This window comes from Bos javanicus, chromosome 11 (assembly GCF_032452875.1).
Source record: "Bos javanicus breed banteng chromosome 11, ARS-OSU_banteng_1.0, whole genome shotgun sequence".
Lineage (NCBI taxonomy): Eukaryota > Metazoa > Chordata > Mammalia > Artiodactyla > Bovidae > Bos > Bos javanicus.
In genome coordinates this window covers 58,742,099-58,758,212 of record NC_083878.1, presented here as the reverse complement: position 1 = coordinate 58,758,212, position 16,114 = coordinate 58,742,099, and the positions used below count along the sequence as shown (strand labels likewise).

Below are 16,114 nucleotides of genomic sequence, written 5' to 3'. Positions count from 1 at the left end.
AATTAATACCCAAGGAGGTCTCATAGCTTTCACAGTCCAAACTAGGATAACTATCTAAGTCACTACACAATATGGCCTTACTTATAATTTTAGCTTTTTTTTCTTCTTGTCACACTATGTACTAAATATGACATCAGTTCAGTTCAGTTCAATCGCTCAGTCGTGTCCGACTCTTTGCAACCCCATGAATCGTAGCACGCCAGGTCTCCCTGTCCATCACCAACTCCTGAAGTTCACTCAAACTCATGTGCATTGAGTCGGTGATGCCATCCAGCCATCTCATCCTCTGTCGTCCCCTTTTCCTCCTGCCCCCAATCCCTCCCAACATCACAGTCTTTTCCAATGAGCCATCTCTTCGCATGAGGTGGCCAAAGTATTGGAGTTTCAGCTTTAGCATCATTCCTTCCAAAGAACACCCAGAACTGATCTCCTTTAGGATGGACTGGTTGGATCTCCTTGCAGTCCAAGGGACTCTCAAGAGTCTTCTCCAACACCACAGTTCAAAAGCATCAATTCTTCGGCACTCAGCTTTCTTCACAGTCCAACTCGCACATCCATACATGACCACTGGAAAAACCATAGCCTTGACTAGACGGACCTTTGTTGGCAAAGTAGTGTCTCTGCTTTTCAATATGCTATCTAGGTTGGTCATAACTTTCCTTCCAAGGAGTAAGTGTCTTTTAATTTCATGGCTGCAGTCACCATCTGCAGTGATTTTGAAGCCCCAAAAAATAAAGTCTGACACTGTTTCCACTGTTTCCCATCTATTTCCCATGAAGTGATGGGACCGGATGCCATGATCTTCGTTTTCTGAATGTTGAGCTTTAAGCCAACTTTTTCACTCTCCTCTTTCACTTTCATCAAGAGGATTTTTAGTTCCTCTTCACTTTCTGCCATAAGGGTGGTATCATCTGCATATCTGAGGTTCTTGATATTTCTCCTGGCAATCTTTATTCCAGCTTGTGCTTCTTCCAACCCACAATTTCTCATGATGTACTCTGCATAGAAGTTAAATAAGCAGGGTGACAGTATACAGCCTTGATGTACTCTTTTCACTATTTGGAACCAGTCTGTTGTTCCATGTCCAGTTCTAACTGTTGCTTCCTGACCTGCATATCTGTTTCTCAAGAGGCAGGTCAGGTGGTCTGGTATTCCCATCTCTTTCAGAATTTTCCAGTTTATTGTGACCCACACAGTCAAAGGCTTTGACATAGTCAATAAAGCAGAAGTACGTGCTTTTCTGGGACTTTTTTGCTTTTTCCATTATCCAGCTCATGTTGGCAATTTGATCTCTGGTTCCTCTGCCTTTTCTAAAACCAGCTTGAACATCTGGAAGTTCACAGTTCACGTATTGCTGAAGCCTGGCTTGGAGAATTTTGGGCATTACTTTACTAGCGTGTGAGATGAGTGCAATTGTGTGGTAGTTTGAGCATTCTTTGGCATTGCCTTTCTTTGGGATTGGAATGAAAACTGACCTTTTCCAGTCCTGTGGCCTCTGCTGAGTTTTCCAAATTTGCTGGTATATTGAGTGTAGCACTTTCACAGCATCATCTTTCAGGATTTGAAATAGCTCACCTGAATTCCATCACCTCCACTAGCTTTGTTCATTGTGATGACATAGGATAGTAATTAATCACTCTGAAACTTTAGTGTACATATATGTGAAATAGACACAATGGTGACATTTCTTCAAAGGTTATCTTAAAGAATGAATGAGACAATGTCAGGTAAGCGCTGAGTTAATGTGTGATCATACTGCTCCCCAGTACATGGTTGTTACTACATTAACACAACTATTGGTTGTTGTGGTGTTAGTACACTTAGTCCAGTAGCCATTATAATAAACCTGAGAGGTAAGAGCTATATCCGTCTAGGTTTCCCCTCTGACATCTACTCATACTAAGCCTCAAGTACCTTTTAATTTGACTTTTTTTTTTTTCATTCATTTCTTCCTCTGAATTCATTCACTTCTCCAGAGAACTCCTTTCACTCATTCAACAAATCTTTGTTGAGTGTTTATCATGTGATCAGAACTGTGGAAAGAGGTGTTGAAGTTCGAGTGGTATGGAATTCAGGACACTAACCTGTGTGTGACAAAGTCTGAGCCACAGTCAGACCCTGCTAGTGACAATCGCCATGCTTGTTCTAATTCATGACTTTTATTTCTTCCCTGTCAAAATAAGATATATAAAAGGCTTTGTCTTCTTGGGAATGTTAATTACAACTTCCATCTCTGATGTGCTTAATTACTCAGTCATGTCTGACTCTTTGTAACTCCATGGACTGTAGCCTGCCTGTCTTCTCTGTCCATGGGGATTCTCCAGGCAAGTATACTGGTGTGGATTGCCATGCCATCCTCCAGGCAATCTACCCAACCCAGGGATTGAACCCAGGTCTCCCACATTGCAGGTGGTTTCTTTACCATCTGAGTCACCAGGGAAGCCCTTAAAGTTTTCTGGTTTCAGCCAAATCTACCACTAACCCTGTGACAATTACACTTTATCAGGAGAAGAATAAAAGACATTGCAGTTTTGAGCAGGTGATTAACACTTTCAGTTTTATATTTTAGAAACATTTACCTGGGGCAGGTAAATTATAGAAGGGGCAGGACGGAAGGGTTTTATATATATATATATATATATACACACACACAACTTAAAAGTTGCAATTTTTATATTGTTTGGAGACCTTAATGAAGACTACAGCCCAGAAGACAGCTGCTCAGATACCACTGAGAAACTGATCTGAAAAGGTAAGGGAAAAGTCAGGATATACAGAAGTTTTGCTGGAAAAAAAAATGTGGTTGAATATCAAACCATCATTGTTAATTTACAAAAACCGACAACAAACACACACAGCTCAAGTTCATGATGTTAGTGCTTTTCTTTTCATGGGAAGATGTAAGAATGACTTATTGAAAATTATTCCTTTGATATGCATCTTAACTATTAGCTTCCCTGATGGCTAAGTTGGTAAAGAGTCTGCTTGCAGTATGGGAGAACTTCATCCTCTGGAGAAGGAAATGGCAATCCACTCCAGTATTCTTGCCTGGAGAATTCCATGGACAGAGGAGCCTGGTGGGCTTCAGTTCATGATGTCACAAAGAGTCAGACACTGAATGGCTAATACCTTCTTCCTTAACTATCTCTGGTTGATTCCTGTGTTATCCTGAATTCCCCCTAGGGCACACCTGGGGGTGGCTGCAGGGTCTGAGGGCTTGAAGGAAGACAGCAAATGTTTTTTACCAGAAAGGTAGGCAACATTGTTTGTTTACTTAACTGACAGGCAAGCAACTTATTATTTTTTGGCCACACCTTGCATAGTGACAGCTGGGTGCTGTGCTCAGCCATGTCTGACAGCCATGGACTGTCACTTGCCAGGCTCTTCTGTCCATGGAATTTTCCAGGTAAGAATACTGGAATGGATTGCCATTTATTACTGCAGGGGATCTTCAGATCTTCCTGATCCAGGGAACAAACCCGTATCTCTTTCGTCTCCTGCATTGGCAGGCAAATTCTTTACCACTAGCACTATATGGGATGACATCTTAGCATATGTACCCTAACCTACTCAGAAGCTAGCCACTTCACACTGCTGATCTGATTTGTTTCCCCATTTTATCTTCTCACTCCTGACATGCATAGTGGTTTCAACCAAAAGCTAGATTATATTAAGACAGATTGTATTACCCTAATATTATCTCCACACAAAGTGGCTGTGTTTCTTCCCTTTCCTAAAAACTGCCTGGTAGTAATTTCCTGATTCATTTCACAGAAGGAATTCAGTGAGAACCGAAGTGACAGGTAAGAAGTGAATTTATTTAGAAAGAAACACACTTCACAGATGGTGTGGCCATCCTAGAATGCAAGAGTGTCCCTCAGAAGGCATGGTTACTTTTCATAGGCTGGGTAATTTCATAGGCTAAGTCAGATAAATATTCCAACTATTTTGAGGAACAGGTGGGGATTTCCAGGAGCTGGACCGCCTCCCACTTTTTGGTCTTTGATGATTGGCCTCAGAACTGCCATGGTGCCTGTGGGTGTGCCATCTAGCTCGCTGATGTGTTACAATGTGTGTATACTGAGACTTAAGGTCTAGTGGAAATGGACTAGTTCCCTATCTTGGACCTATTTTGTTCTTATCAGTTTATGTTGTCATCTTTTTATGACAGCAATTTATGTTGTCATCTTTTAAAGTTTGTGCCCTATCCCCTTCCCTCCTATTTCAATTCTCCACAATTTATTTTTGCATTCTATCACAACTGCCTTAGAGGAAATCTTGAATCTTACTATTAATACTATTGAGAGCCATTTGCAAAAAAAGTCAATATGCTCAGTGATTACAAAGAAACATATATTTAATATAAAAACCTTTAAATTTTAAAATGAAGGACAGATTTAGCTATTATTTCATAAAATGATAAGAACTAGAAATGGTCTATGGACCCCACATTGAAGCAAGAACTATTACTATTTTGGCACAATTATTTGTTTTTATATTAGATTTATATCTTACTACTTTACATTTGGAATTCATTTTTTATGATTTCTGATTAAAATTTTACTTCCAAGATGTGAGTTTGCAGTGATGACTAGAGGAGTATGTCTATTTCTCTCTCCTCCTCTATTGCTCCTCTGGTGCACAGAAAATGAGCCCATTTCTGTTTAGCTCTTTTTTCCTCCTAGATGACTTAGACAGTATGTCTAAAATAGTTTTTATATGATTTCACCTGTTCTCATTTCTGATGAGTCTTCTATCTTTCATTTTATGAGGTGTTGCTAGGCAATGTCTAAACTATCCTTTATTTCTTGTGATTCCTTAGCTCCTCGATGTTACAGAATAAGTTTTGAGTAGAGGGCACAGAAACACAATATGCCATTTCTACCCTGTGTTTGAATTTCTCTTGATCCCAGACTAACCAAGCTTAAGATGAAGGGAATGGGGTACTATTTGTTTAAAGATTTATTAGCAAAAATTCTACCTAACAGTTCAAACATAGGGAGAAACATAATTACATGTGTGGATTGTCAGCTGCCTCCTGAATTCCTCTGTGTCTCACGGGACAGAATAAAAATGGCAATTATAGTTCAAATTTCAGAGGGGATTGTTTTGATAGCTTTAGCAATAGCTTTCTTATTTTTTATAAAGTTATGTTCATAAAAGAATGTCTGTGGTAATTTTTGCAATATTACACTTTGTTAGCAGTAATTACTACTTAATATAATCTATGTGACATAATGACATAAAAATCTTTCTGAGACATACACTATTTCAGGGTAAAACCTCATGAAATATCATTCTTATTTATGAAATATTTTGTGGTAATATTTTATCTAGTAATATCTACTTAATTTTAGCAATAGTTTATTTCTCTAGCTATGACATATTTTTCAAATTTAATTTCTTTATTGCATAAATTTAAAATCAGAAATTATCAACATTCAATGGTTATACAATTTCAGAGCATAAGAATCATCCATTTTCTTAAAAACCTGTTTGGATATGCAAATTTAAATAGAAAAGTACTCTTGCAAAGAAGTGTCTATTTCAGAGAATATTGAAAATGTGTAGTATGATTTTTTTATAAAGGTTTATATCTTCTCTGTTAACTTTACACAAACCAAAAAATTCAATTAACTTTAAAAAAGACAAAGCCTTACATGTATAGGCATGTATCCTGTTTAAAAGAAGAAAAAGATAAGAAAAAGTCTATCTATTTAGAATTGTTTAACATGTTTTTCAGTTTACTGAAACTGGATATTTACCACGGTTTACATGTTTCTTTTAATTTAATACTATTGCTAGTTTTAAAGATGATGTAGAAAACAGGATATCACATAATGCCAATTGATATCTGAATCAGTCAGATAAGATAACTGATAAACATGAAATGAACATATGAATGTGTACATTAAATATAGTTCTCAAATCCTTATATAAGGTGGAGTAGTTAATAAATGATACACATGTGTGTTGTATTTGATTTACATACACCACAGTAGCCACCAGTTACTGAGCATTTGATGCCCAAAGTTCAGTCTTTGTATAAACCATTGCCAAATCAAATCTTGGAGACAGAGTTTTGGGTGAAGTAGAAAAGGATAGCATTATTGTTTTGCCAGGCAAAGCAGGACAAAGTGGGCTCCTGCTTCAAAAATCCATTGCTCCCAACCTGGGAGGAGGATATGGTGAGGAATTTTACAGCAATAGTTCAAGGGTGAGAGTGTGCTGACAAGATTAGGGTGTGTTCCAGGTTTCAGGTGGTTGGTCTCCTAATCTTGGTGAACTTCTCTGATTTTTGTAATCTTGCCTCAGGTGGTTTCTTACTTCTTTTCCTTGATTAGCAACTGTTAAAATCTGCCCTTTGGAACTCAGGGAAGGTTATGAAGACTGGAGTCTTGCCTACAGAAACGGGGATAAAAAAGGCTTCTGTGACCAGGAGCCCCACAGAGTCCTCCTAGGTTACACAATTCCTTTGTGCTAGACACTGTACTAAGTGGTATGTATAATTATTATAATTTATTCATAACTCTACCTATCTCCTGAGAAACATGTATACAGGTCAAAAAACAGCACTTAGAACCAGACACGAAACATCAGACTGTTCAAAATTAGGAAAGCAGTATGTCAAGGCTGTATATTGTTACCTTTTGTATTTAACTTATATGCAGAGTATATCATGCAAAATGCCAGACTGGACTGATCATGAGCTGGAATCAAAATTGCCAGGAAAAATATCAATAACCTCAGATATGCAGATGATACCACTCTAATGATAGAAAGTCCAATAATTTGGCCACCTGATGTGAAGAGCTGACTCATTGGAAAAGACCCTGATGCTGGTAAAGATTGAGGGCAGGAGAAGAAGGGAATGACAGAGGATGAGATGGTTGGATGGCATCACTGACTCAATGGACATGGGTTTGGGTGGACTCCAGGAGTTGGTGATGGACAGGGAAGCCTGGCATGCTGCTGCAGTTCATGGGGCTGCAAAGAGTCGAACACGACTGAGTGACTGGACTGAACTAAACTGAACAGAAAGAGGAACTAAAGAGCCTCTTGAAGAAGGTGAAACAGATGAATGAAAAAGCTGGCTTAAAACTCAACATTCAGAAAACTAAGATCAAGGCATCCAGCCTGATTACTTCATGGCAAATAGATGAGAAAAAGTGGAAACAGTGGAAGATTTCATTTTCTTGGGCTCTAAAATCACTGTGGTTGATGACTGCAGCCATGAAATTAAAAGACTCTTGCTTCTTGGAAGAAAAGCTATGACAAACCTAGCATGAGTGTGTGCTACGTTGCTTCAGTCATGTCAAACTCTGTGCAGCCCTACAGACCCATAGCCTGCCAGGTTCCTATGACCATGGAATTTTCCAGGCAAGAATATTGGAGTGGATTTCATGCCCTAATCGAGATCTTCCTGACTCAGGGATCAAACCCACTTCTTTTATGTATCCTACATTGGCAGGCAGATTCTTTACCACTAGTGACACCTGGAGTATTAAAGAGCAGAGAGATCACTTTGCTGAGAAAGGACCTTATAGTCAAAACTATGATTTTTCCAGTAGTAGTGTATGGATGTGAGGGTTGGACCATAAAGAAGGCAGAGCACCAAAGAATTGATGCTTTTGAATTGTGGTACTGGACAAGACCCTTGAAAATCCCTTAGACAACAAGGAGATCAAACCAGTCAATCCTAAAGGAAATCAACCCTAAATATTCATTGAAAAGACTGAAGCTGAAGTTGACGCTTCAATACTTTGGTCACTTGATGCAAAGAGCCTACTCATTGGAAAAGACCCTGATGTTTGGAACAATTGAAGGCAAATGGAGAAGAGGGTGACAGAGGAAGAGGTGGTTAGATAGCATCACTGACTCCATGGACCGATATTTGAGCAAACTCTATGAGATAGTTAGGACAAGGAAATCTGGTTTGCTGCAGGCCATAGGGTCCCAAAGAGTCAGACATGACTTAGCAACTGAGCAACCGAACAACAACTTATGTGCTATTTATTATAAACTTTATATTATTGTTGAAGAATTGAACCACATATTAAGTAAATGAGCCCAGAATGGCCCATCTAATCTTTAGGCAGAACTTTGGTAGAACTTAGCCCTAATCCATAGGCTGTAATGCTGAACTGTCTCAACTCTTAATTATTTTGTCCTCTACCTTCTATATAAAAGTACTTCAAGAATCTGACCAAAGTTTAAAATATTTCTATTTTTCACCAAATAGTATCACTGAAAGTTTAGCTCGAGTCTTCAAGGTATGATGACAGTTATGATTGAATAAAATGACTTGTGAATAATCATTTGTACAATTAGATATAAAATAATCCCACATTTTCTTGAAGACATCACTTTCATGTGCTCTATTAGACTTCATGGGCCTCAAACAAACTCAAAAAAAAGTCTTTATCAAAACATGTCCTCTCACTTGGTGACAATGTGTTATGTCTCCATGTATCTGCCAACATGTTTCCGTTGAAAAGTTAAAGTGTTTCTTTTCAATAAATTACAATGATATACTTCTTTACATTTCTGTAGAGAACATCTAAAGAATAAACATCTCTGAGGATAAATATCTCCACAGGGAGACTCGATGTGTTTTACAATAGATCAGTTCAGTTCAGTTTAGTCACTCTGTCATTTGCGACTCTTTGCGAACCCATGAATTGCAGCACGCCAGGCCTCCCTGTCCATCACCAACTCCCAGAGTTCACTCAAACTCACATCTATCGAGTCAATGATGCCATCCAGCCATCTCATCTGTCGTCCCCTTCTCCTCCTGCCCCCCAATCCCTGCCGGCATCAGGGTCTTTTCCAATGAGTCAACTCTTCGCATGAGGTGGCCAAAGTATTGGAGTTTCAGCTTTAGCATCAGTCCCTCCAATGAACACCCAGGACTGATCCTTTAGGATGGACTGGTTGGATCTCCTTGCAGACCAAGGGACTCTCAAGAGTCTTCTCCAGCACCACAGTTCAAAAGCTTCAATTCTTTGGCACTCAGCTTTCTTCACAGTCCAACTCTCACATCCATACATGACCACTGGAAAAACCATAGCCTTGACTAGACGGACTTTTGTTGGCAAAGTAATGTCTCTGCTTTTGAATATGCTATCTAGGTTGGTCATAACTTTCCTTCCAAGGAGTAAGTGTCTTTTAATTTCATGGCTTCAATCACCATCTGCAGTGATTTTGGAGCCCCCCAAAATAAAGTCTGACACTGTTTCCACTGTTTCCCCATCCATTTGCCATGAAGTGATGGACCAGATGCCATGATCATAGTTTTCTGAATGTTGAGCTTTAAGCCAACTTTTTCACTCTCCTCTTTCACTTTCATCAAGAGGCTTTTTAGTTCTTCTTCACTTTCTGCCATAAGGGTGGTGTCATCTGCATATCTGAGGTTCTTGATATTTCTCCTGGCAATCTTGAATCCAGCTTGTGCTTCCTCCAGCCCAGTGTTTCTCATGATGTACTCTGCATATAAGTTAAATAAACAGGGTGACAATATACAGCCTGGACGTACTGCTTTTCCTATTTGGAACCAGTCCAAACATGGATCATTGTTCCAAGTCCAGTTCTAACTGTTGCTTCCAGACCTGCATACAGATTTCTCATGAGGCAGATCAGGTGGTCTGATATTCCCATCTCTTTCAGAATTTTCCACAGTTTATTGTGATCCACACAGTCAAAGACTTTGGAATAGTCAATAAAGCAGAAATAGATGTTTTTCTGGAACTCTCTTGCTTTTTCGATGATCCAGCGGATGTTGGCAATTTGATCTCTGGTTCCTCTGCCTTTTCTAAAACCAGCTTGAACATCAGGAAGTTCACGGTTCACATATTGCTGAAGCCTGGCTTGGAGAATTTTGAGCATGACTTTACTAGCATGTGAGATGAGTGCAATTGTGCGGTAGTTTGAGCATTCTTTGGCATTGCCTTTCTTTAGGATTGGAATGAAAACTGACCTTTTCCAGTCCTGTGGCCACTGCTGAGTTTTCCAAATTTGCTGGCATATTGAGTGCAGCACTTCACAGCATCATCTTTCAGGATTTGGAATATCTCAACTGGAATTCCATTACCTCCACTAGCTTTGTTCGTAGTGATGCTTTCTAAGGCCCACTTGACTTCACATTCCAGGATGTCTGGCTCTAGGTCAGTGATCACACCATCGTGATTATCTGGGCCGTGAAGATCTTTTTTGTACAGTTCTTCTGTGTATTCTTGCCACCTCTTCTTAATATCTTCTGCTTCTGTTAGGTCCATACCATTTCTGTTCTCTATCAAGCCCGTCTTTGCATTAAATGTTCCCTTGGTATCTCTAATTTTCTTGAAGAGATCTCTAGTCTTTCCCATTCTGTTTTTCCCTCTATTCTTTGCACTGATTGCTGAGGAAGGCTTTCTTATCTCTTCTTGCTATTCTTTGGAACTCTGCATTCAGAGGCTTATATCTTTCCTTTTCTCCTTTGCTTTTCACTTCTCTTCTTTTCACAGCTATTTGTAAGACTTCCTCAGACAATAGATAATAAGATAGTTTTATATGGACAGGATTTTATTTTTCCAGACTCGATTTTAGAAATAGATGGTTCAGTAGCAAATATTCTGCTACTACATGAAAAAGAAGCAATGTTCCAATTCCTTTTGTCATGAGACTGAATTTTGAAGACTCTATTGCTTATCTCAGGAATCTTTGTTTTGTTCTAAAGTTGAAAGTAATTATATCTCACCATTCATAATGTGGTAATGAAGAAAACTTAATTGTTATATAAATATATATATTTTCCTTATCAATAAAGCCTGTCTGTATTATTACAACTATGTAGATTGCTATATTAAAAATTTAATGGTTATTACTATATTCGTTTTCTTAATTTGCACTTCAGCTAGATTGAATATTTTCTTCTAATTCATTCAAAGGAAAATATTTTTATACATTTTGAACATTTATGTTTAAATTTTTTATAAATTTTTTATGCATCATCTTCTATACATTTTAGAAACCATACTAAGTGCTTCTCATAGACTTTAATCGTCAGCAAGTACTTATCACTATTAGGTTACAATAATATTAGTAGTAAAGCAAGATAATTTAAAGTGCCAACAAAATTCCATTTTTTTGCTTCAAAATGAATATGCTAATGACATGTTTATTCAATTTATTTTTCCTCTGGAATGATAACAGCAGGACACTTTCTGATGAATGTAAGATTAATTAATCAATTGCAAACTTCATAACATTAGACTGTAGAGAGGACCACTTAATGCATTCTTAGTTCATTATTTGGTCCATAAGCTATCACAGTGGTTTTCAACTCTGGTTTTGCATAAAAACCACCTCTAGAATTTTCAGAAAATAGCTATTCTTGGATTCCAGCATTTAAGATATTAAGTTTGGAGTAAGATCTGGGAATTGATTTTAAAATTTCCTTTAGTGGTTCTCCTATGAAATAATTTTTAGAACCACTTGTCTGTCTTAATTAGATTATCCTCTTTTGAGAATGGATCCATAGGGAACACATGGTGATATTACTTCTGGTGACAATCCACTTGTCTATTGATCTTGGATTACTCAAAGGAAGAATTTACTCTTCTTGTGAGTTTCCCAAAGATCACATGCTCATTAATCATACTTAATGTGCAAGGGTTCTGTAGAATAGAAATTTTAATATATCACCTACTTTGGGGAATGATATAATAGTTGTTTTTTTTTTTTTTAAAGAAGAAGAAGCATCAGCAGCTCATTTTCTAAGTGGTAAAGCCTTTAACACATGATCTTGTGTCAGTCCTAAAGTAGCACAGTTGTTGTTCAGTCGCTCAGTCATGTCCGACTCTTTGTGACCCCACGGACTGCAGCATGCCAATCTTCCCTGTCCTTCCTTATCTCCTGGAGTCTGCTCAGACTCACATTGAGTCGATGATGCCATTCAATTGTCTCATTCTCTGTCATTCCCTTTCCGTCTTACTTTCCCAGCATCAGAGTCTTTTCCAGTGAGTCACCTCTTCGCATCAGGTGGCTAAAGGTTTGGAGTTTCAGCTTCAGCATCAGTCCTTCCAATGAATGTTCAAGACTGATTTCCTTTAGGGTTAACTGGCTTGATCTCCTTGCTGTCCAAGGGACTCTCAAGAGTCTTTTCTAGCACTACAGTTTGAAGGAATCACTTCTTTAGCACTCAGCCTTTTTATTGTCCAGGTCTCAAATACATACATGACTACTAGAAAAACCATAGGTTTGACTATATAGACATTTGTTGACAAAGTAATGTCTCTGCTTTTTAATATGCTGTCTAGGCTTGTCATAGCATTTCTTCCAAGGAGCAAGAATCTTTAAATTTCATGGCTGCAGTCACCATCTGCAGAGATTTTGGAGCCCCAGAAAATAAAGTCTCTCACTGTTTCCATTGTTTCTCCATCTATTTGCCATGTAGTGATGAGACCAGATACCATGATCTTTGTTTTTGAATGTTGAGTTTTAAGCCAACTTTTTCACTCTCCTCTTTCACTTTCATCAAGAGGCTCTTTAGCTCCTCTTCACTTTCTGCCATAAGGGTGGTGTCATCTGCATATCTGAGGTTCTTGATATTTCTCTCAGCAATCTTGATTCCAGTTTGTAATTCACTCAGCCTGACATTTTGCATGATGTACTCTGCATATAAGTTAAGTAAGGAAGGTAACAATATACAGTCTTGATGTACTCCTTTCCCATTTTGTACCAATCTTTTGTTTCATGTTTGTTTTAAATGTTGTTTCTTGATTTGCATACAAGTTTCTCAGGAAGCAGGTAAGTTCACCTGGTATTTCTGTCTCTAAGAATTTTCCACAGTTTGTTATGATCCACAGTTTCAAAGGTTTTAGCATAGTCAATGAAGCAGAAGTAGATATTTTTCCGGAATTCTTTTGCTTTCTCCATGATACATTGGATGTTGGCAATTTGATTGCTGGTTCCTTTGCTGTTTTAAATCCAGCTTGTACATCCAGAAGTTCTCAGTTCACATACTGTTGAAGCCTAGCTTGAAGGATTTTAAGCATTATTTTGCTAGCATGTGAAATTAGGGCAATTGTATGGTAGTTTGAATATTCTTTGTCATTGCCCTTTTTTGTGATTGGAATGAAAACTGACCTTTTTCAGTCCTGTGACCACTGCAGAGTTTTCAAATTTGACGGCATATTGAGAGCAGCACTTTAACAGCATCATCTTTTAGTATTTGAAATAGCTCAGCTGGAATTCCATCACCTCCACTAGCTTTGTTCATAGTGATGCTTCCTAAGGCCCACTTGACTTTGCATTCCAGGATGTCTGGCTCTAGTTGTCTGGCTCTAAAGTACGTTGTAATCAGAAGGGATTGTTAGTTTAGATAACTTGGACAACTTAAAATTAATGAACTAAGAACAAGGGGTTCACTACAAGGGCTACATTATTATTAATTTTAAAGTTCCATTATCTGATTCTGTTATAAGGCCAAAATGGTCTGAGAGTCTTTGATATGATTGCATTCACAGATAACATATAGGGGTCTCTTAAAAAGACTGTAGCCAAACTTAGTAGAAGAGCCCCTAGGTATAAATAAACCAAGGAACAAACCAGGCTTATTTAATCCCTCATCCCAAAGTGCAGAAAAAGAGAAGTAAGCACTAACTAGTTCATACATGAGGAGAGTCCCTAAGATCAACCTACTAAAGCCTGTTTGTGGTTTTCTCTTTTCGCTATTTCTCACTGTATAGATAGAACTGCTAGATAGAAGGCATTAAATTCATCAGGTATACAGTGAAATGTGGTGACCATAGAATAACTGGACTGCTCTCTGTAAGTAAAATAATCAGTCTCATTACATCTTACCAAACTTTTAATACATCTAAATAGGTCAAACTGTCTCTTCTTTTTATATACTGTGATGTAAAACTCATGTAAGAGAGGCATTTTTAAAACAGTAAAAGATGGAAAAGAGTTTCTGTAACCCCCTTAAGGCAATATGTGTGAAGAGACTGTCCAGAAAGAAGTGAAAGAAATATGTAGGGGGAAAAAGCAGCAAGATTTATTAATGACAGAATGCCAGGATACTAGTGGACTTTATATTCATTACCTAATGGAGCTGTGATGAAGACTTGGGGGCACTGAACTTTCTCTTCTGTGCTGATTCCAGCTTTCAGTTTATGAAACAAAAAGGGACCTGGAACAGGCTCTGCCCCCATCAGAGCACTCAGAAAGAACCAATTCTGCCAACATCTTGATCTTGAACTTCTAGCATCCAGAACTCTTAGAAAATAAATTTCTGTGGTTTAAGTCACCCAATCTGTGGTAGTTGTTATGATCGCCCTAGCAAATTAATCTAATGATGGTAAACTCATATATTTGAATTTGTTATTTTATCAATATTATTGGAAAAGAGGAATTTGCTGAAACTGTCAACACAGAATGTAAAGTACCGATCAACACACAACCTCATATCTCCTTTATAGTTTAGGGAAAAATATATGTTTTAATAGGAAAAATTATAAGTAGCAGAAAGCTTTTTGATTAAAAGAAGATAAGCTCTTTTTTTAGGGAAAATGTTTTTATTTTTTTATAGGGAGAAAACAATTACTGAGAAATAAGCTACTTTTATATCTCATATAAGAAGATACTCAAGATATGTTCTTAAAATAATATATAAAATAATCACATTTGCTTTAAATTAAACAGAAAAAATGACAATATTTTCAGTTCTATAAACAGTTGGCTAAATTTGTAACAAGTGGCAGTAATATAAGTATGGTTTATAGTATAATATACTATGGCTAGGAATCCTAGTATTATTACAAATATATAAAGTTGATTATACCCTAAAAATAAGATGATTTTTATCACCTACAGTTATTTTATGTCTATAAATTTTTCATGACAAATAAATGTACTTTAATTGCAACCTTGAAATGTTACTTAGATGGAGCTGAGTGATTAGATACAGAAAATAATTGTATATAGTGAATGCTTGTTTTGATTTTTCCAGTTTTAAAATATAGATGATGTTAAAATATAAATCTTGTGTATATTACCCACTGCAACTGAGCTCAATTCTTTTCTAGTGTCATTTTGAGTTCCCTGTTGCCATAGTTGCTGCTAAGAAAATACATTTTTCTAAAAGATTTATAAATAATGATTGCAATGTTTTTAGCTCTTTGTAGTGAAATACAATATCCGATGCCTCTGAGAAGAATATAAATCCAAGCACTAGGGAGCCATTCAGGTCACACTTGAGTCTTGTTACAAGTAGGCCAAGAAAAGTGTCTCACTGGTATCCATTAATGTGTACTCTCCTGCCCACTCAAAAGATAAATTCCATGTATTTAGGTTCAGAAAAAATATATAAGACTGTCTTTAAGCTTTACATCTGCTTTTGTTACTCCAACATCTTGTCAAACAGAAAAAGATTGCATTTATTAACCCTTCTCTTTTCTAACATTACTTACTCTCGTCATTCTTCTAAATGCTAAGTTAAAATATTTAATTTATATGAACATGTTTTGCCAAGTGCATTCTTAATTCTCTGAATATTAGGTAAATTCTAATTTTTTACTATAATAAGGAATCAAAGTTACCTATATTTGATAAACTGATTTTCATTATGTCTTTTCATATGAGATGTAAATTAACATTCAAAGGTCTTTCCTCCTCATTTCCCTCCAAACAAGCCACTATTTACTAATTGAATAATTGTTTGCTATTCCACATATAGTGTATGCTATGTGAAAGAGAAAATGTACCAAAAAAAAAAAAAAAACCAAGAAAACAGAGGATGCCAATAAAAATAACATAAAAGACTAGCATCTAGGAAAAAGGAAAAATTGAATGTTTCTGATATACACACACATAAATACACATATCTGATATACATGTCAGCAGTATATACACATTGATTATGTAGATTGTTTAAATTATGAAGCAGTAACAAAATCAAATTTGCATGGGCTGAAAAAACAAAGGTTTGTTCCTTCCTCACATTTATACTCAACTCTGTTCAGTGAAAGAGTTTGCTTTCCTTAGCCACTCTGGGACCCCTAAGACTGCTGAAGTTCCATAGTGTTATAACACCTCCATCTCATCATAAAATTTCAGAGTTCACTGAGGGCTT

General features: G+C 37.1%; 1 long non-coding RNA gene across 1 annotated transcript; it reads left to right on the top strand.

The window, feature by feature from the left end:
- The first annotated feature begins 2,976 nt into the window (after positions 1 to 2,976).
- On the top strand, positions 2,977 to 14,418 carry LOC133256537 (uncharacterized). The gene is made up of 3 exons (XR_009739242.1): positions 2,977 to 3,252; positions 13,728 to 13,809; positions 14,147 to 14,418. It is a non-coding gene; the product is annotated as an uncharacterized LOC133256537 (long non-coding RNA).
- Positions 14,419 to 16,114: the final 1,696 nt, after the last annotated feature.